Source organism: Triturus cristatus, chromosome 5_2 (genome assembly GCF_964204655.1).
Source record: "Triturus cristatus chromosome 5_2, aTriCri1.1, whole genome shotgun sequence".
NCBI lineage: Eukaryota > Metazoa > Chordata > Amphibia > Caudata > Salamandridae > Triturus > Triturus cristatus.
In genome coordinates this window covers 1,043,267,596-1,043,290,796 of record NC_140588.1, presented here as the reverse complement: position 1 = coordinate 1,043,290,796, position 23,201 = coordinate 1,043,267,596, and the positions used below count along the sequence as shown (strand labels likewise).

At 49.9% G+C, this 23,201-nt stretch overlaps 1 protein-coding gene and 1 pseudogene across 1 annotated transcript in view; one reads left to right on the top strand and one right to left on the bottom strand.

Moving 5' to 3' along the window:
- LOC146829640 (relaxin receptor 1-like) overlaps positions 1 to 23,201 on the top strand; it is a 1,041,377-nt gene that overhangs the window by 538,745 nt on the left and 479,431 nt on the right. The window lies entirely within an intron of this gene.
- LOC146829641 (U7 small nuclear RNA) lies at positions 19,680 to 19,733 on the bottom strand (annotated as a pseudogene).

The following is a 23,201-nucleotide window of genomic DNA, read 5'->3' as shown; positions in this document are numbered from 1 at the left end:
TTTAGCAATCTAGTAATGAGATCCAGGCTGTCTTTGTTGAGTGCTGATTTTATCACAAGGTTTGATGATCTTTTATTGACAGCTTGTCAATATCCTCGTCTAATGTTGACATCGGAGGTGAGAAGCACTAAATGTGTCTCGCCTGTGAGAAGTGACCTGATAATGTTTATCAAAAGCCTTTTAACTGCAGTACATTGGCCTTCAAAGATCATATCTGGGCTGACGGCTTAAAAGAAAACTTGAATAGACAAGGAACATGTTGTACAAGATTCAGCAATCTAATTTACAAGTAATTCGATAGTTTCTCGAAGTACTTCTAGTTGCAAAAACCGCATACCCTTTGCGCTAAAGAATTTAATTAACACTTTGGCAGTCCTACTGCTGTTTTGCAGAAAGTCAGATAGGTTATTGCGATATGTGTAGGAATGAAGCCTACTTCAACAAGCATTGGCCGTGAAAGTGAAAGCGATCGCGGGGCCGCCAGACGTGGCTGTAAAAGTAACGGCCGCGCGTCCATGAAAGCAAAAGTGATCGGACGCGCTCTGTGGTAATCACGCGAGTAGTGATCGCGCTGGAAGGGAGGCAGAGGGCGGCTGCGCGCGTGCACGCTCGCGTGAATGCAAGCACTAGGCCGGCTGTGGCAGTACTTTGAAAACCCGTATACTAAATGTCTCTCCGTGCAGCACATGCGCTGGCTCAGGGGAGACCTGAAAGGATGGGAGATGGTTTGGAACAGAGATGCTATGTGACAAGTAATTACACTCAAACTCCAAGTGCAGTCATGAAAGAATACAACTATTTACAGATGGGAACAAGGGTGTGGGATAAAATAATGATGCACACAAAGCAGAAGAACCTAGAGCTTTCAGCAGCCCCGATGGGACTAAAATACTGCTAAGCACTACAATTCTAAATACAGATCTAATTTTAAGCATCAGGCAAAGGTTTGGTGTGAGAGCCCTTATGAGTTTTAAGGCTTACCATGCTTGTTTACTGTAGGTATTGAACGAAGCAGAGGTAGCAGGTAAAATAGACAAAACCTCAAGCTAGCTCCGACAGCATTTTGTGACCTCAACAACAACTGTTCGGATGGTGTCAATATTTATTCTTTCTTGGGAAGCAAAAGTGGGAAAACAAGGATAACAAAAACCTGAGCTTCAATTAAATTTGAAACATTCCAAGTCAGGACATATTGCATCTCCACGGGTTTTGCAGAGCAAAGGAAAACCAGGGGGAGAAACTGGTATCAACCGATTATGCTGGTGTGCATTTACTCTGATCAGAACTTCAAGTCCTTAAACATACCAAGGACAATATGGAATAGGAGCTCCGGTACCTTGGTGGGAAGAAACTGGTTGGTGGACACTGGGTATGAATATACGCCCGACATCTTTTGGGTTCCAGAGATGGCACCTGGGTATCACTTGCATGCCTGTTATCCCAACTGGTACAAAGAGTCTGAAGAGTAATTACCACTTTAAGGAGGCAGTCAATGTATGCTCCCGAGACATCTTGCGCCCTACATGCAACACACATGATTGAGGGGCTTTTGTAAAGACTCTAGTTATAGGAAACTGTGCAAATTTTCTAGAAACCATTTATTTTATTTTCTGAAAAGAAGCCCGGGAAATGGGGCATCCTCTTCAAAAATAATTCAAATAGATGATCAATTCCACAGACTTCTATTTAAAAACATAAAAGAAGATTCTAGCTCATGGGTAATACGGACAACTATATCAACTTTGAGAATTGAGCTTATTACAAACATGCCAGTCACGTCATTTGAATGGCTTTTGATATCCTTCCGGTTTTAGTATGAGATATCAGAGGTGTCGCCTATTTCCATTCATAATCAAAAAATCTTGATGCGCTACATATTTGTATCAATTAATTTATGTCTTTTAATATGTTTGGGCCAAAGGGGGTGCAGCACAGACCACAACCAGCTTGTTAAGTGTGAAAAAGGCCGCTTTATTGAAGACAGGTGCACCTTACAGCAAATATCCTTGGCCTGTGCCGTACAAAACTAAACCTCACTAAATATTTTCTTCCTGCCTTACCCCCCACCCCACCCCTAAAGTTTCCCCATTTGCAACCATTTATAAACCCCCAACTCTGTCTTCCCTGCTGACTCATTAAACGTGTAACGTCTTATCATTTCCTAAAATACCTATCTATGTAACCTTCCTGTGTTACTTCCCCTTCCTGCGTGTAGCCGGAGTGACATTTTCCAACCAATCAACTTAAACTGTGAACAGATCTACCAACTATTACTAAGGAGACTTTTCTGACCCCACAACTAGGGACCCTTTTTTTTTTTTAAATGTATTTTATTTTATATTCCCCATCCAACCTCCTGGATTTGTTTGCAGTCTAACTCCAGTCCAAAAGCGTGACCAGTGTGCCCCCATCTTTCCGATGAAAAGAACCGCAGCATACTTAAGCACCAGAAATTCTACTCTCCCTGTGCCCCCTCGTCACCAAGGCCCGTTGAACCACCTCCTGGCCTTATCTAGTGCTGCTGGCCGCTCTACCCCCCTCTGATGCCTTTGTGAAGTGAATTCTGTCCATATTCTGCACGATGTGACCCCTGCTGCCTGACCTCCAGGAGGTCCGTCTACCTTCCGTTCACAGTGCTAAGCCTTACACTGACCCAGGGCATGTCGCCCCAGCTGAATAAGCAAACACCCTGAATCATTCTGTGTACGTATGAAACAATTTGTGCCACTTTCATACCCCCGTACCGTGCCAGGAACAATGAAGACCACAATGAGACTAAACCCAAATCCACATTTTTCCCTTCGAAATTCATAAAGCTCTGCCCATATGACAAAGGAATGTCCCACAATCCATATGGAGGAGGCCACCCTGGCAGGCTCTGCTACCGCATCTGAAAAGACACATATATGAGACCCAGAAATGAGCACAATGTTACCCTTTCCCCGGAGCCCCACAGCTGAATGCATGTTATAACGCAGCCCGACTCCCTACGTCCTGCACGCGTGAAGTCAACCCACCAAACACCTTTTTTTTAAAAAAACATGCATCGCCCCGTTACTGCCTGTACCATCCGTTTTGCCCCGATTTGCGGCGTCTATATTCACCCCAACACGAAAAGGAATGAGGCCCAACATGGCGAAGAGCCTGTTTTTGCTCGTGCGAGCCGCGCTCCCACCCCCGTCCCTCAAGGCAACCTCCCCCACTTTCCACCCAGCCATTCTGAAACCTGAAATGTCCACAAGTGCATCCCAGACTGCAACATGACCGGCGACACCCCTTCCTCTGCAACCCGGCATAATTTGCCGCAGGACCCACTACAGCCAGCCAGCAGCCTGACAGACAAATGCCTGGGGCCCGCCTCCCCTTTCACGCGCCCAACCGTCATTACGTAACTGCCCCATTCTCCCGTTGAAGGCACCTACTCCCACATAATTTGCCCATGAAGGTTATGCCCGACAGCATACCTGCCATAGATACCGTAGACCAACCGTTGCCACTCATGGACAACATAAACTGCCGCACCTGCTCCTCCCTTTCCCATGCCCAGCTCATCACCTTAGGCCCCCCTCGTGAAATCCCTGCCAAACCTGCTCTGATGGCCTTTGTGTGGCCGTGGCCAGTGACCCCAACACTAACCGTATAACCCTTTGTCTCCGACATACCACATCCCCGCAGGGACTGGCGTCCTGCACTTGTCCACTTCCGTGACTAGCATATGCAACCTCCAACACGTAGAGAGAGAGACCAAGCGTCCGCTGTGTACGAGCCCACTCCCGGCCCATGCCTGGCCCGAAACCGGATACCATGGTCCAAACGTCGCCGCACAAACCCCCGCAACCTCCGCACCCGGGCCTCCCAAGTTGTTGGTCTGTTTACCCCTGTATTACTGACATGGTGTCCACTACTAGAGATCGCTTTCCCGAGCACCAATTTCCTGGCCCCTACTGCCACGGCCATCACCAGTGTAACGAGTTCCATAAAGGCAAAAAAACCCTCTTCACGTTCTTCCAGGGTTGCGGGCGCCAGTAAAACCCAAAGCCTCCCTCCCCAGCCGCGGCTGCAGAGATCGTGATCTTCTCCATCCTCCGGCGTCGCCATGGGAATGCCGTTGACAAGCCCAAGAAATGTGCGCCACCTGCGCCAATCCCCTCCTAGTTCCGGCCGACAAGAGCACGTAAGGATGGAGCATCGACACACCTGCCCTCGTCACCCCCAACCCCCTACTGAAAATCTGCCCCCACCCTACAGCTAAAATTGTGGCGTCCTTGCAGAAAATGTACTACCATACACCACCCCAACTATCACCTCCAGTGTGGCCAGCGACCCATCGATTCACATCAGCATGTGCAGTTGCTTGTCTATCCGCAAGCGGGCTTGTATCGCCCCCAACACCAAATGAATACCAATAAAGGGACAAAACTGCACTAGGACCTTGTGTCACCTCTGCTGCCAAATACACCCCAGGTGACCCGTGGGCTCTAAAAATTTGTCAGTTGCTACCGACAATCCGCACTGGGCCGGTCCCCCAGGAAAAGTCATCCAGGCAATGTGTGACCATCTGTGTACAGTGCGCCATGACAAACCCACCGGAAGCTAGCGAGAATGCTCAAGTAGTGCACCGGATAAAGCACCTCCCCGCTGTAGTTTTGTCTATAAGGACGGAACCACCCACGAATGCCCTCCTTGCCAGGGGAGGAGTGAGCCCAACCTGTAATGCCCGCGTCGGCCCAAGCGTATAAATGAGCGGTTAGCCAAGGGGCACCCGCAAAATGGGCCCACCATGCAGCCTTCCCTGGGTTGCTGGTTCCCAGCTGTTCGCACTACGTCCCCGTGTGTTATAGCTATTTCCAGTTGCAAGTCATCAGCCCCCCCCCCCCCCAGCGGCCCGGGACTGTCGTAATCGAGCCGGAACCTTCCTCAGGCCCCCGCAAGATCCCTGCGTCCACGGTCCGTGGAGAAGACGCCCGCAAATGTTACCCAAGGCCCAATGCGTGTGCGGACTAGCCTTTCCCAGATACCCCAGAGCCCTGCTGCCACCCCCGCCCCCGGTGGTATGCTGCGGGCCCTGTTTGGACCGCTGCCCCCCGATAAAGCCTGTCCCATCGTGGCGCACCAAGGGTGACTGCCAGAGCACTACGATCCACCATGCATAAATTAGCCGTACTGTCTGGCCCACGCGCCTTCAGTGGAGTCCCAACATGCTCCCAGTGCCATTCGCCGTGTACCCCCACCCCCGTTTGTGGGGCGGTTCCGAAAGGAGGCGCCATACCAGCGGCATCCGAGTGCCTTGTGAACTGCCACTGTACCCTCCCCATGGTCGCTGGTATAGGTCGCCCAGCACAATGGTTTCGGACAAAGGCTCCTATGAGGCGCCTAAAAGTATGCATACATATGTTACAAATTTATAACCGTGTAGGTGGTTCCTTCAAAGACATCCTCACTTCCCCGGCCTTTACTGGTTGCATAAGTAGGAAGCGTCCCCCTGTGCTCCCTGGGAGCTTGCCAGCTTGGTCTCAGAGGTAAATATTGGGGTGCCTATCCCCCCCCACACAGCTACCGGGTCCCAAGCCACCCGCGCCTAGCAACTCCACTATCATAGCGTGCCCACTTGCCTCCCCGCACTCTACCGGGGCTCTTCGGACCACGTCCATGAATTTCAACACGGGGCGGGCCCGTCTGGATATTGCACAGCATACCCCTCCGTATATCAATGAAGGCAACCCACCAATCTGCAATTCCATGGCCACACCCGGCTGCTTGGCCAGCTCCCACTCCTCTTCGGCATACCCCCTCCATAAGCACCTCGCCGAAGCGCACCTTACCAAAGCCCACAGGGCCCCTCCCCTTCGCGTGGCTTGCCACCGCCCCCCACATGTACACCGGTTCCTTACCTGGTGCCAAGATCGGCGTCCTGGCTGCCCCCCTGAAGTGTGCCGCCTAACCAGTGGTGAAGGTGGGGGAGGCCGGCACTCCATCTGCCACTGCACACCATCTGTCCTGACCTTCTGCAAAACTAGACACCACATTAGTGACCCCCCCCCCTTCCCTGCAACCCAATCCCAAAAGCCAGGGTCCGTCCGCTCTCCCCCCAGATACTCCATCCCGTGATCCCACAGCAATGGGCCGTCCTCCATGGACTCCAGCCCGTGATCCCACCGCAATGGGCCGTCCACCGTGGACTCCAGCCCGTGATCCTCAAGCAATGGGCCGCCCTCCGTGGACTCCAGCCCGTGATCCCCACAGCAATGGGCCGTCCTCCGCGGACTCCATCCCGGGATCCCCAGTTCACAATAACACATTATGGCTCAGGGAAGGGCATTGTCATCAGTTATGGTAATATTTGCATCCAGACATAGCGGATCAATCCCCCTACTACCCCACACTCCCGCAGCGGTATCGCAAGCCCATCCGTTGTATCCTGCTGTTGTTCTGGACCCCCGTGCCCCCAGAGGCTGCAGCGACCCACTGGACCGTATTCCGTCTAGTAGGTCCCTCGCTGGGGCAGGCCGCCTGCACCAGGCAGAGCCTGCCCATCCGCTCGGTGGGTGGAGCCGCATGTAACTCACCCGAGTGCCGCGCCTGCTGCCCCTGCAAAGAAAACGCGGAGGCCGACATGCCAGGGTTATTCTCCCTGTCTGTCCCTGTCACCCTTGGGTACCCCCACCAGGGCCCCACCGCTCCCCACCCCAAGTCCGCGAAGTGACTGATGACCACCCCCCCTGCCCCCCGGAGAGTCCCCCCGGCCCCACGTCCGGCACCCTGAAACCCGACCCCAACCCCCTACTCCCCAAACCCTCCTTCACCCCAGAGCTCACTCCGACGCCTCCCCCTCCTCGCCCGCGCGCTCCTCCCCTGCCCGCCTCCAGGCACGGCATGAATCCCCCCGCTCCACCAGCCCCGGCCGGGCCCATCCTCCCACCACGTGTAAGTAAGGATAACACAGTTACAGACCTGAACATGACAATGTGGACAGCTGGTCAAAGCTTCACGATGGCACCCGGACTGGATGGGATGTCCATGTAACATGGAAATCCCTGAAAATTACCTTTCCATGGCACCCGGACCGGATGAGATGTCCATGTTAACAGGCAAATCCCTGAAAATTCTCCGTGTATACCAAGCGCTGTCTAAATGCGGGGAAAAAGACAAGCGTACATGAGAAGGGCTGCGCGAGGGGCTGCTGCCTTTGGAATTACCCCCCTCCCCATCCATCCCGGTTGCTATAGAGGAGGTGTGGCTTACAGAGGAGGACTTAAGGCCTTACCTGAACAGAGGTGCAAGGCACCTCGAAAGTGAGGGGGTCTCAGCGCTGGAGAGGGCAGCAAAAGGTGTCGCGTTCTGGCTTCCTGCAGTTTTTACCCAGCCCTGAGGAGGCTGTGCTGCCAATACACGCCGCGCACCGTTGGAGGTGCGGCCGCGTGTACGAGCCGATCACCGCGGGAGGCGCTTGCATGTGTGACCGAGGCATTGGCCACGCTAAATACCTCAGGGCGTCGCAAAGGTGGTCCGCGACGTCAACGGTACGCCGGGCTGTGTCCGCCACCCGAGGGCAACGAAAGCAAGTATACTTTTGCTTGTTTGGCCAAATTAAATACAAGACATACCCTTTTCTTGAGCAGAAACATTCCTGCCGACCCTTTTCCGTTTGTTCTTCAAGTCATTTCCCATGCCCCTTTTGGATCTTAGATCGGGAGGTTTTTCCCCACAAGGGAGTGCAGGCCTAAGCTTGGCCAGTTGCCCTCTGGTGGTTACACGGGGACTGCTTTCACTTTGGATTCCCTCGGGAGACAGGGTTGAGGTTAGTGATCTTACATGGTTCTCACAAGTTTTAGAGTTGTCTGGCTGGGATACATAAGCAGTCGGAGTTTGAGACAACCTAACGTGTGGAGATGTAGAAGAAGTCTCAATCGGCATATTGCCAACCAAGGGCGATGAATCTTGGGGCACTGTAACCTCCCGAGTGGCTGGCAATGAGAACAAGCATTTGCAATGCAATAGGTCTCGCATTTACGCGAGTTTAAGCTATTGGAATTGTAAATGACAATGCCTTTTATTTATGTTTTCGATTTTGAAACCTAAATAAAAGGCAGTGTCATTTACAATGCCAATAGCTTAAACTCTCGTAAATGCGAGACCTATTGCACTGCAAATGTTTGGGTTTTTTCAATTATATATTAAGACAAGCTGGAAGTTTGTAGCGTATGTAAAATCAAATGCCCCTCTAGATGAGTAATTAGGGTAATCAGTGCAGAGGCAGCTGGTTTATGGCACCATTGGTAATGGCCTCAAGAGGGCCCCAGAGAACTATAAATCACCATGTTGCTAATGATAAGTTTGCAGCCAAATGGCAGAACGTCATTTTGCCATGGCTTCAAAAATACTTGGTTCAAGGCTGATGGTACAATAAAATGTCGTTCAATTTTGTTTGAAATTCTCTAATGTTGGACGTCTTCAGACTTTGTTTATTGAGGTTCCAAATCTTTGGAAGCTGGAGAACTTTGTATCGATGGTAAGTGCATTTTCTAGGTGTGTAGGGTGAACCCTGGTAGCCAGAGTGATAATTATGAGGCATATATATTCCCACGTAGACTGATAATTATGCGGCATATATACTCCCACGTAGACTATGTGTCTTTTACAGGATGGGGTATGAACACTTGAAATAAGAGCCTAGATTTACTAATGGAGGCGTGAGCGCTCACACAGTGACACCACCACAGGCTGTTATAAGAGGAAGAAAATAGACTTGATGCTTTGCATCAAGTGAGCATCTGAAGAATTCCTTAATAAATAACCCCCAAAATATTGTTTTCAACAGCCAATCAGAGTGCAGCATGGTAATGCCTGCCATATTTGTACATTTTATATTTAAATATAGAGCCAAACCATTTATCAAAATTACACCAGTTTTATGAAACAATACAGAAAACAGTGGTCTGCATGTACATGAGAAATTTGGGACCAATGATTAAGGGGTGGACAATTTCTAAAGTGCGACTGTTACCTCGGGGTCCTGTTCATATTAATTTGAGGTAGCATTTCCCGAACAATGAACACTTTATACTCTTCCATTTTGATGCATCCCTATAGCCTTTGACCCCCCTGACCGATCTGCATGAAAACGAACAGGAGCAAATTACACGTGTTCTTCTAGTTTTGTGCAGATTGGATAAGCGTTGCAAACGTTATTAGAAAACAGCAAATGATTTCCCCATTCGCTGACTGATCCAGCCAGAGCTCCCACTTCCTCGCAAGTTGTGGGTGCCGCGCGTGCACACACACAACATGAAATTATCAGGATGATGAGGAGGTTTCCTGTAACTCATATGAGGCACAAGCATGTCAGCTTAGAGCACACGCACGGAGTGAGGTCTTTAGGACTAGCGCTCCAGGTGTGTCTACAGTTACAGGTCAGGCATCAAGGACTGGGTACAATACCCCATCAGGAAAGTCTAACTAGTAGAACAAGCTTTTGCAATGCAATAGGTCGCGCATTGACGAGAGTTTGAGCTATTGGCATTGTAAATGACAAACCTTTTATCCATGTGTTGGTTTTGAAAGCTGAGAAATAAAAAGGCATTGTTATTTGCAATGCTAATAGCTGAAACTCTCGCAAATGCGAGACCTACTGCACTGGTGAAGATGAAAAGCTAAAGAGTTTATGCTTTGGTGGAGGGCTCTCTACGAGGTGCCCCAAACCTTCGATTGGTCACAGCTATCGCCCATCACTGGAATAGGACGCAGGCGCAGTTCACACTTTCAAGGCACACCTCTCCGTGACTCGCACTCTGATGACTGAACCCCATTTGAAAGATTGGCTTTGAGGCAGAGACCTTCCCTCTCAGTGCAGCGAAAAAAGAAATATCACTAGGAAAAAAAAAACACATTACTATTTCCACTGCATTTCAGACGCTTTGATGAGCCAGCATTCACATGCAATCTTCAAGGTGACTGCAAAACACATCGCGCTCGCCGCCGGAAGAATAGCAGTCGCAAGAGGCGGCCCGGATAACATTCACTAAAAAGGAAAATATAAGAAATGTGCCTGGAAACACTGGCGAAGGTCTTGAAATACAAGTATGAAATGGTTCAAACCGACGAACTCTGCACACAATTAAAATACAGAGCTTAAAACAAGGCCGTTTTTATCACTTCACTTAACCTACTTAACTACTTTTTCATTCGCGGCCTAAATCAGTAATTTGGAAGGGAGGCTGTTCAATTATTCAGTTACCTCAATTCAGCCCTGTAATTGCTCGTGACAAGGCCCACGATCTTCCCTACGCCTTCCCCGCCTCAGCTATGCTCTGCCGACTAAAGCTGTCCGCCGTCACGTGATCTGGCGGGCTCACCGTCCTAACAACCAGGCAAGTAAGGCTAAACACAGACACAGCACGGACGGGCGGGCGTGAGAGACAAGTGAGGAAGCAGTATCAGCACTGGTCACACGGCTGCTTTCAAAATAAAGAAAACAAGCATAAAACAAGCATTGGCCGCACGCGCTTAAAGTAAAAAAAAAAAATGAAAAACAAGACAAGCCCGGCGGAGCGTGGGCACGAGCGCTTGGGGGCGGGGGAGCGGACCCTTTGAAGTGCTCAAAGTAGCCAAAGCTATAGAGAAGGGAGGGGGGAGTGGGAGCAGCTGTGCACGTGCATGTGATCGTGCACTCAAGGTTTAGGCCAGCCAAAACTGTGGGTAGCACTTTGAAAATCCCACATATAAAATGTCTCTTCGAGCCTTTGGCTCAGCAAGACCTAAAAAGGAGGGTTCCAAGATTGAATCATGGGAGTTAGTTGTGAGCATAGATAAATTAGATGGGAGCAGGGGGGGAGGAAACCCTACGGGTAGTGACAGGCGGTGTTCCGTATTTTCGATGGCATTAGCCACCACACCAATTGTTTTTTGTAACATACGGTCTATCGCCGTTAAGCTAGGGAGTTGAGGAATGGCTACAGTTTGATTTGCTGCGGGAGCGGGTCTTAGGGCAGGGCGCCTTCCCATTTTGTGCAAAATTAATAGCAATTGTCAACCTAAATGCGGAATGTAAGTTTTCTTTTTTTTTTAACTTTATCAAGGCTATCCAAGATGTGACACACACAATGACACCATGAGGAACATAAGGTAAATTGAGGAAAGTGTACCTATATGCAAGCAGACCTCGGCTTGGCAACTGCTCGCAAGGGATCACAAAGTTAACAAGGAGGCCCTTAGTGCTGCTACAACTGTAGAGAATTGCAACCAAAGGGGGTAGCACAGCACAGCCTCCTCATGCCACTGAGGGCCACAGAGGGCCCGCCCTTTGCCCGGGCTTCGCCCGGCGTCCTGCGTCGCGGAAGGTCCCGACCTTTCAAGCGCCTCCAGGCGCCAGGAATGACGCGTTTAGAGAGCACCGCCGCACAGCCCGCTGGGAATCCGAGTCCTCCGCTCGGCGGCCGCGAAGGATCTTACATGCGGCAGCGGGAGGACTCGGCTGGGCAGAGGCAGGGGAAGCAGGTCCGCTGTGGCTAGGGGTGAGCTGCTGGTACACCGTTCACAAGTTAATGCCCCAAAGTTGAAATGAGGATCCACGCTCTGTCGGGAGGTCCCGGCCTTTCAAGCGCCTCCAGGCGCCAGGAATGACGTGTTTAGAGAGCGCCGCCGCACAGCCCGCTGGGAATCCGAGTCCTCCGCTCGGCGGCCGCGAAGGATCTTATATGCGGCAGTGGGAGGACTCGGCTGGGCAGAGGCAGGGGAAGTAGGTCCGCTGTGGCTAGGGGTGAGCTGCTGGTACACCGTTCACAAGTTAATGCCCCAAAGTTGAAATGAGGAAGACATACACACAAAACATTTCCTGCCGTGTCACCCCACCGAAATGGTGGCTGGTGACCTAAAATGGCCGCATACATATCCCCCCAGCCCAAATATAGCCCAACAAGCCCAACAAGCCCAATTGGGCTCTGGGCTGCACCACCAGCCCAAAAATCCCCGGGGGGGGGCAGGCCTCTCGTTGGTCGGCCGCCCCCCCAAAGCCCTATTTAGCTCATTGATCCTTTAACTATGGTTTTGCAACAGCCCCCCTCACAATGACCTAAAAAGAGCAATTGGCATCTGAATGTAAATCTTTATCATGAAGAGGGATTGCTTTTTATGAAACATTCAAATTTAGGGTGTGATCTTCTCGCTTTAGATTGGTTATATTTTCAGATTTATTATCTTCCCCTCCCCGAATCTTATGCTTTGAATGTAAGTGAAAAAAGCAAAAATGTGTAGGGTAGGTTGCTTGAATTAGAGTCACTCACTGTATTTACCGTGTACCACATTCCATTCCATGATTCTTTGCTCATAAAACAGTGATCAACCACGTGCAAATCAGCATAGATCTGATCTCATAATATCTGGTGTCCTGTCGTCACCTAAGATAGAGCAATTATCTTTTTTGAGTTATACATTATAGTAACAAAATTGACATGGTCAATCGGATGTGCTGGTAAAGGGTTACAATTCTACAGGAGGCAGTCCAACTAATTGAGTTCCTGTGCCCTTTTTGGATCCTGTGATTAAGAGATTCCTGGTGGTATGAGGTAGTCTATTTTTTTGGTGCGAGTATCTCCCTAAAAAATGGATCAAGGCATAAGTCAAGGAAAAAAATAACGTGTTTCAGCCAAGTGCGGTTTTGTCCATAGCAAGACTGGGTCAAATAGGTTTTACAGCTGAAACATTGACAGCAATGTTTGTGATTTAGATCTTCCTGTAAAATAATCTAAAACACACATTTAAATGCAAATTTATGAACAATTTGGTGGTGTTCCTGCTGTGTTGTCCAAAGGGTAATTAAGTATGCGATTACATGTACATTAAAATATTTGTTAGCAAAATTCCCTTCACAAAAAGTGAAATAAACATATGCACATGCATACTTTATAGTTTTAAGTGTGTGGAAGAGAAGCAGAGGCAATAGACAAATCTTTCACTATGCTGAATTGCAATCAAAATACAAAGTGTATTCCTTAGTAAGGCTGGTGAAGTGGTAGAATACATTCTATGCCCTACATATAGGGGTTTTCTTCATCCTTCTAAATTGATGGACGGTCATGGCTTACAGGAAACTTGAATTGTACACCATAGTTCAAGCAATGGAGCAAAACAGGGAATCAAAACATCACATACACTTCCATAGCTCAAACCAACCAGGCCCAACATCATCACTAGGCCACACTAGTATCACATTGCAAATGACAGCAGTGCAGCGAGGAGTGGTCATTGTCCCTGCAATGCATGTTAAAACTCTGCAGGGACATCTGCCTTGACTCCTTAGCGCACAAAGTCTTACGGAGTCCAATCACTAATGCTTACATTAAACAAGGCTTCATAAGCTAGACTAGAAGGTCATGGACCCCCTAACTTAGATCAAGCATGATTCCCTTTGACACCACTGCCACCCGGCATACAACTTTTTCCAGCTCTGCCCTAGTTTTACAGTCCTGTTTAGTGAATTCATGATTAAGCAAACTAGCCTGGGTCATCCGGTGATTAAATAGCTCACAGATCTACATGGACTCACCGTCTCATACAGAACATGAAGGCGCTCCTTTCACGGGCTCCGCCATATTGGTGACAACATCTCATTCACAATGTTTTTGGACTTCTTGTCCATGAATATAAGCAAAGGTTTGGAGTGACGCTGAGCTGTCCTGGAGAAGGGGCTACTGAGCTGTAAGAAGAGTTACCCATTAGACGTCAGTGATGTGCTGTACAAACTGTTCACAACCGAAGGTCAGTGCTCACAGACATGTACTGGAAGGAGACAAACTGTGGACCAGGAACAAACTTCCCGGTGACAAAAGCATAAACTCAAGACTTACAAGTAAATGAACAGAGCTTTTTTTAAAAACACAAACACACTGTGTGTACAGAACAGACTGCAAAACAAAAAAAAGTCTTTCATGACTCCTGCATGGCAGTCACTTGCCCACCACTACAGAGTTGATGTATTGCTCCGTCAGTAGTTTCTCCGATAGTGTTCTTCCTTCTGACACTGTGCTCTTAAAGTATTTTGTTAAAAATTAATACAAATGGGTGTGGCATTGCCTTCTGTAATTTCTTGCAACCCGGCTGTCATGAGAAGAATGAGCTTGGCATATCCTTAAACAGCTAGGAGTATGACTGGACGAGGCAGTAGCGAGATGATTTTTTTTGTTTCCTGTTTTATATAGTGCAAACTCGACTCAAAGGTACTGGAACACTTTACATGAGCACCAGTTACCTTACACAAGAACCCTAATATTATCTTTTTCTCATATATGGGTTCAGTGCCATTAACGAACGAACACTGGCTCCTGTGAACAGAATGTAATGTTTTTACATCTGCTCTATCACTGACGTCTAACTGTACTGTCATAGAAAGGTGCACTTCCAACTAAGTAATATAGCAGAATCAGCTCATAGTGCCCACATTTCAAGAAAATCGCATTTAAAAAAGGTGGCCTAAAAAGGTGTGCCTGTTTTTTGAGGAAGTAGATATGTTAGGGGGTCCTGACTGGAGTAGAAGAAGCAGGGATGGAAATAAACACAGCAGTTTTAGGTTTACCTTTGTTTTTTATTAATTTTTGGCATTGAAGCAGATGCATTACAAGTCTCGTATTCTCCCATGTAGGTACATTGCAGATGAACCCCAGGCTCCATCCCATCCCCCTCATAACAGCTCATTGTAGCAAAAGTTTGTCGGGGTCCCGAGTGTCCATGGGTGTGGGCGGGGCCGAGGCTCCCACTACTTATTCACTCATCCACCCCCAAAATGCCAAGAAAGAACAACAATAAACCCCCCCCCCCATTGAATCCCTCCCCAACCGGTGTGCCATGTCCATACCTTCTTAGGCCCTCACACGGAAGAACCACCAATTGTCTAATTTCCAGGAGTGTCTCTGGAGGTCAGTGTGTCGGTAAGTCGCAAGAGGCGAAGGTACTTTGGGCAGTTGACTTCATTAAATTCCGTTGATAGGAGTGACAGGATAGGTTACCAGACCGTGTTGAAGGATGCTGTAGACTGCGTGAGAGTTGCTTGTATGCGTTCCATTCTAACTGTGTGCCATAGTTTATGCAGCCACCCTGTGTGGGTAGGTCGAGTTTGTGTTCCCCAGACCGATATGATGTGCTGAACAGCTGCTCCCATGGCCAGACCCATCTGTCGCCCCCTGATGGATTTCAGTGGAAATGTGAGTGCGTTGGGCAGCCCTAGAAGTGTATAGGCGGGGAAACGGTAGATTTCGGTATCAAAGTGTTTGTCAATGTCATTAAGGACTGCTGTCACGTCTCTACACTCCCATAGTAGATGGGTCAAGGTGCCCTCCTCATCACCTCCCCTCCAGAAAGTTGGACTACGGTTAGGGTTGCCCTTATTTAACCCGACCGGAGTCAAATACCAGTAGGTCGCGACCTTTACCGCTGTTCCCTTGCTGGCAGTGTTCCTGGCCGTGTGGTTGGCCCTATAATATATAGCTAGCCATTCCTTTACGGTGAGGTTTCTCCTCAGCTCTCTTTCCCAACGTTTCTGACCGGCCGAGGGGCGCGAAGCGACCGGCGGGCAGATCATCTTGTACAATTCAGTGATCAGCTTTCAGTCCGACTCTTTGGTAAGGAGCCATTTTTCAAAAGCTATCAGCTTTCTACCGACTAGAGGGCGTATTTTGGGCTGTGTCAACCAATGTCGAATTTGAAAATATTGATACCGTTGCGGAACTTTGATGCCGTAAAGCTGTGGTAAATCGGAGAGCTGAATAAATCCCTCAAGATCGAATAGGTGGCCTGCGGATCTACAGTCCGACATCCGCCACGGCTGAAACGCCCTCCTCTCTAATCCCGGATTAAAGTCAGGATTATCAAATAAAGGTGTGAGCGGCGAGGGAAAAGTGGTGAGTCCCCTCTTACCCGCTACTGTGTCCCACACCTGCATCACTGTGCGAGTGATGGGGGAATTCTGAAGGTAGGCTGGCCTATCGGGTGCTTTAGGATGGGTATCTTCCAAGGCGATGTTTGTGCCATCGCCCTGTCCTGAAAGAGCCATCTCTTCTCCGACTCGGGCCAGCTCCATTCTACGAGGTATCTCAATTGTGCTGCCTTAAAGTAGTGCAGTAGGTTTGGGATCCCCAGGCCTCCCTCATCCGGAGGTCCGTAGGAGAGGTCTCTGCGCATACGTGGGCTTTTCCCGGCCCATATGAAGTGTTGCACTGCTTCTTGTAGCTTTTTTTTATGGTGCCCAGGGGAGGGATCACCGGGATGGTCTGAAAGATATAGAGGAGTTTGGGTACTATGGACATCTTCACCGCAGTGATGCGACCAAGCAGTGATAGGGGTTGTTTCTGCCATTTCCTTAGGCCACCCTGTATCTGGGAGGTGATATTCGTGTAGTTCAAAGGAACCGTCCGCTCGGTGGATGGGGTTAGGACTATCCCCAAGTATGGGATTGAGGCCTGGATTTGTAGACCCACGTATTCAGAAGATGCATCGCTGACTGTGTGTGTGTTGTGGCCCAATGGGAGGAGCATTGATTTCCCCCTGTTCATTTTAAAGCTAGATACCCTCCCAAAGGTCTCAAGCTCCCTCAAGAAGGCAGGCACTGATTGTTTAGTTTTGTCCAGCGCAGCCAAGATATCATCTGCATATAGGCTAAGTGTATGATGTTCCCCCCCAAAGGTGATGCCCGTGATGTCTCGGATCCTCTGCGCCAGAGGTTCTACATAGAGCACAAAGAGAAGGGACGAAAGCGGGCATCCCTGCCGCGTGCCTCTCCTGATGTCGAAGGGCCTGGAGCCTATGCCATTGACACGAATCGTTGCTCTAGGTTTATCATAACAGCTGGCAACCCATGCCCTAAAGCGATCCTCGAGTCCAAAGTGTGCCATCGTTTTATCTAAAAAAAAACAATCCACCCTGTCATACGCCTTCTTCGGCGTCTATTGACAGGAGCATGACATCCATCCCCTCGTAGTGAGCTTTGTCTATTAAGTGCGTAAGGCGTTTGGTATTATCACTGCATTGTCTGTTGGGAATGAAGCCAGATTGGTCTGGCTCGATGAAGCCAGGTAGACGTGGTCCAAGTCTGGAAGCTAGAACCCCTGTGAAGAGTTCAAGGTCTAGGTTAAGTAGGGAGATAGGCCTATAAGCGGCGCATTGGGTGGCATCTTTACCTGGCTTAGGTGGTACAATGATGTTGGTTTCCAACATATCCGGAGGTATCGAACCAGGCCCCTGGAATTATTTGAAAAGTCGAGTCAGAAGTGGTGCTAGTACCGGGCAAAAAGCTTTATAGAAGCCAGCCGAGAAGCCATCCGGCCCAGGCGACTTCAAGTGCTTAAGGCGAGAGATCGCCCCGACCACCTCCTCTATCCTGATAGGCGCGTCTAACGCGGCGGCCCCCACTGTATTGAGCGCTGTCGTCGCCGCCCCCCTCAGGTAAGCATCTCTATCTGTGTCAAGAGACCGATCTGCGCTGTACAGCGATGCGTAAAACTCTCTAAAGGCCTCAGCTATCTGGTCATCGCTGTCCAATTTCTCTCCTTGGGTGTTGTAAAGGGTTGTGATTTTTGACCGCTGGACCCAAGCTCTAAGCACGCTGGCGAGGAGACGCCCCGTTTTATCGCCTCCCACATAGTATGTATGGCGGAGCCGCAGGGCTGCATACTCGGCACGATCGAGGTCTAGGCCAGCTAGTTGCGCCCTGGCAGCCTTCAATTGCCACACACACTAACCCTAATGTTGAACTAGGGAAGGGAACTAGAGGCGCAGGGCCTAGGGACTAGCCAGCCTCCTATATATTATGTAAACACAAAATAGGGCTGTCCCTAGTAATGGTTCCTACAGGTTCCTACAGAGTCTCTAGAGATGCAACTCCAATGGGGGCATCTCACAAACAGTGAAGGACTTGCCTCACACACCGCCTGGTGTCATGCTTCATCATAGGCCGTCCTCGCCCTCTAAAAACTACGTTTGATGGAGGGCGGGCATACACCTGGAGACAGGGATGCACTTCTAAAACTAAGTGGTGGCCCATGTGCCACGTCTCTCCAGTGGTGTTCTAAAACAGCCAGGAGGACCCTGGCTTGACATTCTGAGTCCATGCAGGATGCACAATGCCCATCTGATAGGCGTCCAAGTGGTGGGAAGAGAGTGGGGGCTTCACTGTCCCATGTGCCAGCACCCCACATCAGCTTGCTGGCGCGAGGTGCAAAGTTGTTTGGGTCAAAGTCTGCTCAGAGCGCTTAGGAGGAGTAAATGAAGTGTGGAGCGGCGCAAGAATTTTAGCGCCATCGGTGAAGTGACATTTCAAACACCCATCCTTTAACAAACGGGTGCATGTGATCTGCCACCCTTGAAAAAGGCTCCCTAGGCAGCTGGCTAGAATTACCTTAGTATAGTACCAGCCCAATGCAGTGGTCTGTCACGTGCTAGCAGTTTTACCTGCTTGTAAGCGCCCCTAGTTCATAGTGGTAAGTGAAGAGAAACTCAGGCTCAGGCTGCTGGCCGCCCCACCTCCTCTGTAGAGCGACCAGACTGCACCAACTGGAGAGATCTTTTTTTATCAGTCTTGTATGCTACCACTTTAAAGGCGACATTGCAGTATTAAATACATGGAAACAGCTGTGAGATCAAATAATCTTCTACGACCAGGTAACGTTAGTTTTGAAAACAACAGTAATGCCCAATAATCATCAGTCCTCCACACACTATGACCTGATGCTTGGCAAAGCTACCACGGTCCTTTACCAAGAACCCTTTCCCAGACATGCTATTGACTTCTTTTATGTAGATCTTACCCATGAAAACTGAAAGTTGGACCGGTGCTGCCTCTCAGTATTTTCACATGACTTTCAGATTACACAGAGTTGCAGCAGGCGCGCGCATTGCGGTGTGCTTTCACTTTACTCGCAGTTTAAAGTGAAAGCACGCCGTGTTTAAAGTGCACGCATGTGTGCATGGCGGCGTGCTTTCATTTCAGTTTAAAGTGAAAGCACGGCGTGTTTAAAGGCGCGCGCACGCGTGTGCGACGGGTAGACTCGAGCTACAACAAAATGGCGTGGGACTGTCCACTGTCCCACGGACACGCGCATGCTGTCTACATTGGACAGATGGCGAGAGCAGCCATCTTTGTCCATGCAGATGCGTGCATGAGCCTACGGCGAAGAATCGATTCCAAAAGGTCTCTGACAAGTGCAGCGCATGTGCGCTTTCGCCAGGCGAGACCTAAAAAGGGCCCGAGTGCTCTAACTCGTAAGTATCCATGTAACTAGTGCCACTGTTTCTTTAGCCAGTGGGTCCAGGCCCTGTTACTTTACACTGTGCAAGTCTGTTTAGTTGAACTTGTTGTAATCATTTAATTATCTCTCGAGAGACAACTTCTCACAAAGCATTCTACTTAGCAGCAAATCTAGAATGAAGGTTATATGGACTAAAAAAATCACAGCTTTCAAAACAAGGTCAAATTGGGCAATTTACGGCAAATAACGACGAGCCTCGCTGACCTTTGTATTTTCAAAACCTTCTGGCAACATCTATCATTAATTCAAACAGTTAGAAATGCCTACTAGATGAAGCTGACTTTAAACCTTTGCCGAGAAACGAATTAATATCCAGCACTTAATGAAAACGGTATGGTAATTCTTCATCGCGTTTTCCTTTCTCTGCATATCTTTCCTTAACCACGAGTAGGCGGCTCCTCCTCAGAGGAACCTACTAGACAACTAGTAAAGAGCTATATTCTTACCACTAAAATCGGCAGTCACGTCCCAGCGCTAAGTAACACCTACTTTTGTTATACCCTGTTTAATATATTCACTTTGATTAAAATGGGAAGGAGTAAAAGATCTGAGGGTAGTAAGCAGAAGTCATTATTGACAAATTAGCACAGAAAACCAAAGAAAAGAAGTTAATGGCATTGCACAGAAAATATGCAAATATTAGTTCTGCGGCCACGCCCTGTTTGTAATCTGTCCTCGGCAAACCAAACACCTCACTGGCTAGAATGACTCGCCATTACCTCCTCGTCCAGTCTTCCTCGCCACAGTATTCACCAATGAGCCTCCGGCTCCACACAGAACTCCAAGTAACTTAAAAGAGCAGCGCTCTAGTCTCCCCTCCCTCCTCCAACATGGCCCCCAGTGGCTTCAGCCAATCCCATAAAGGGATACAAACCAGCAAGCCCGATCTGTTCTTTTTTTCTGCACTTCTCCGAGTGCTGCGTTGCCTGTGTTGACCGGTGGTGTCCTCAGGTGAGTGGGGCTGGGTTCCTGCTTCAGCGGTCCCGTTATGCCCTTGGGTATTTAGTTTGGGGGTAGTAGTTCGATTAAATGGTTGTGTTGTACCTCCTGCTACTGCCTTTGACGCCGCTGGTCCTGCTCTAGCGGACTTTCAGCGGCGTTCGTCTTGTTTGTTTGTTGGCCTGTGTCGTTCGGTGAAACTGACGATCCCTCGTGGTCTGCTTCATTTCCCGGCCGCGCGTCCTGCTCAGCGGACGTAGCGCGGCCGGATGCCTTTGATCTGGGGGCCCGAGGCTCCCGGTCTCATTGCTTACCTGCTGTTCCTGGAGCGTGTGCGTGCTGTGGGGGCGGGTGGCTCCCGTGGGCGTTTCTTTCACGGCTTCTTCGTGGTGTGTTCCTTGTTCACCTCTGCCTCGGTCCTCGCTGGCTGGGTATGTGACCATGCGCGAGGCTGTTTCTCCTCCCTTTATGGTTGGTTGGTCTGGTTACGGGTTCTGGCTGGTTTGGTTACCTAGCAACCCCGGGGCCTTTTAAGCCAGGCGTGTTGTCTTCTCCTCTGCCTGTGTTCTCTTCGTGCGTTCACTGGTGTGTTGCTGTCATGGAGTGTGGTGATGTTCCTGATTCTGCTCCTGAGGCTTCTGGTTCTGGTGTCCAGATACCGTCTATGGCTGTGTTACAGCAGCTGATCAATTCTGCTGTTGCTGCTGCTCTGCAAAGTCAGACGCCTGTTCCTCCTGCTAAGCGGGCTAAGGTGGAGGTAGCTGCGGCTGCTGATTCTGACGTTGAGGAGGATGTTGATGTCAGAGGTCGTTTTGTGCAGGGTGCCGACCTGAAGGAGGTGCTGGGTCACATTAGAGAGAACTTGGTGTTTCCTACTTCTGTGGTTCCTCTGGATGACGATCTCTTTGCGCAATACCAGCGTCCTGCGCCTGATTCTTTGCCTTTACACTCTTCGGTCTTGAAGGTCCTGGAGAATGAATGGAAAGATGTGGACAGAGGCTCCTTTCCACGCTTTTTGAGTAAGCGATACCCGCTGCAGGACTTTGATGTGAAGTTCCCTTCTTCGGTGAAGGTTGATTCATTGTTGGCCAGCATGGTGTCTCATGGTACTGTGGTGTCTGAGGATTCTTCTCCTGCTGACCCGGTTGACCGTAAAGTGGATGGTGCGGTGAAACGCACTTTTGCGGCTGCTAATTTCTCTATCAGGGCGGCTGCCTATGCATCTTACACTATACAATCCTTGCTGAAGGATTTTCAGTCCCTGTCTGAATTGATGGACCAAGGGGAGGATGTTTCTTCTACCCTGGCGATGATGGAGCAACAGGTTCGGTTGCTTTCGGATGTCTCCTTTGACTCTTTAGGGGCTGCGGCTTCCGCAGCTGGGTCTTCGGTGGCTGCGAGGCGTCAGTTGTGGCTTCGTTCGTGGAAGGCTGATGCTGCGCAGAAAAATCTCCTGATGAAGATTCCTTTTTCTGGGGTTAAACTTTTTGGGTCACTGATGGATGACATGGTTAAGAAAACGGCGGAGGACCGTAAGCTACTGGCTCCTGAGCGAGCGGGTCACTTCCGTTCCTTTGGTTCTCAGAGAGCTTTTGGCCCTTCTCGGAGGGGTCGTGCTGGTCAGCCCTTTCGTGGGAGGGGGCGTGGCCGGGGTGCTCCTTCCTTTGGTAAGACCCGGTTCTCCGGTTCCTCTTCCTCCTCCACTCCTGCACCTAAGTCGTGACTGGATCGCTCCTGGTATGGGTCCGGTTGGGGGTCGCCTCCGTTTCTTCCTGGAGTCTTGGAGACGGTCTGTTTCGGACAAATGGGTGCTGCAGGTGGTTTCAGAGGGTTTGCGGATTGGGTTTATCCTGACTCCCCCAGACTGTTTCAGGGCTACTCCTTGTCCCAGAGATCCTGTAAGGAGATTGGCGCTTTTGGACGGCGTCGACTCACTGGTGGTCAAGGGTGCGGTGGTTCCTGTTCCCATCGATCAGTTGGGGCTGGGCGTGTATTCCATCCTGTTCCTGGTGTCGAAGCGCACTGGAGATCTTCGCCCTGTGATGGACCTGAAGTGGGTGAATACTTACATCCCTCACGAGAAGTTCAAGATGGTTTCCCTTCCGTTGATCCTTCCTCTGATTTCTCGGGGCGACTTCCTTGCATCGATAGACTTGAGGGATGCTTATCTCCATGTCCCGGTTCATCCGGATTCCCAGAAGTTTCTCCGATTTTGCGTGATGGGTCAGCATTACCAATTCCAGGTACTGCCATTTGGACTCTGCTCTGCTCCCAGGGTCTTTACTAAGGTTCTGGCTCCTCTTATTGGCCTATTGCATGGGGAGGGCATTAGTGTGTTTCCTTATCTGGACGACATTTTAATTTCTGCTTCTTCTCTTCCCAAGGCGGAGTTGCATGTCAAGAGGGTGTGCCATGTCCTGGAACGTCATGGGTTCCTCGTGAATGTCCCGAAGTCCTCCCTGGTTCCTGCACAGGAATTGACTTTCATTGGGGCTCTGTTCAGGACTCAGTTGGGTATGGTGTTCCTTCCTCCTCCCAGGATTCTGTCCCTGATGTCTGCTGTTCGTGCCCTGTTGGTGGGACTGTCTCATCCTGTGAGCCTATGGCTGAGGGTTCAGGGTCTGATGTCGGCGTCATTGTTGACGGTGCCGTGGGCTCGCCTTCACATGTACCCGGTGGTATCGCACATTTTGTCGCATTGGGACCCCTGTTCCCTGGATATGACTGTTTTGATTCCTATGTCGGAAGAGGTTCGGGTGGTCCTGGGTTGGTGGTTGGTCGACGGTCATCTGTCCAGGGGCCGCCCTTTTCTGATTGTTCCCACCCGCGTGGTCACTACCGATGCCAGCCTGCTGGGGTGGGGTGCTACTCTGGGGGATTCGACGACTCAGGGGGTTTGGCCTCAGTCGGTGGTGTCATGTTCCTCCAACTACAAGGAGCTGAAAGCCGTCCTTCTGGGTTTGTTGGATTTCT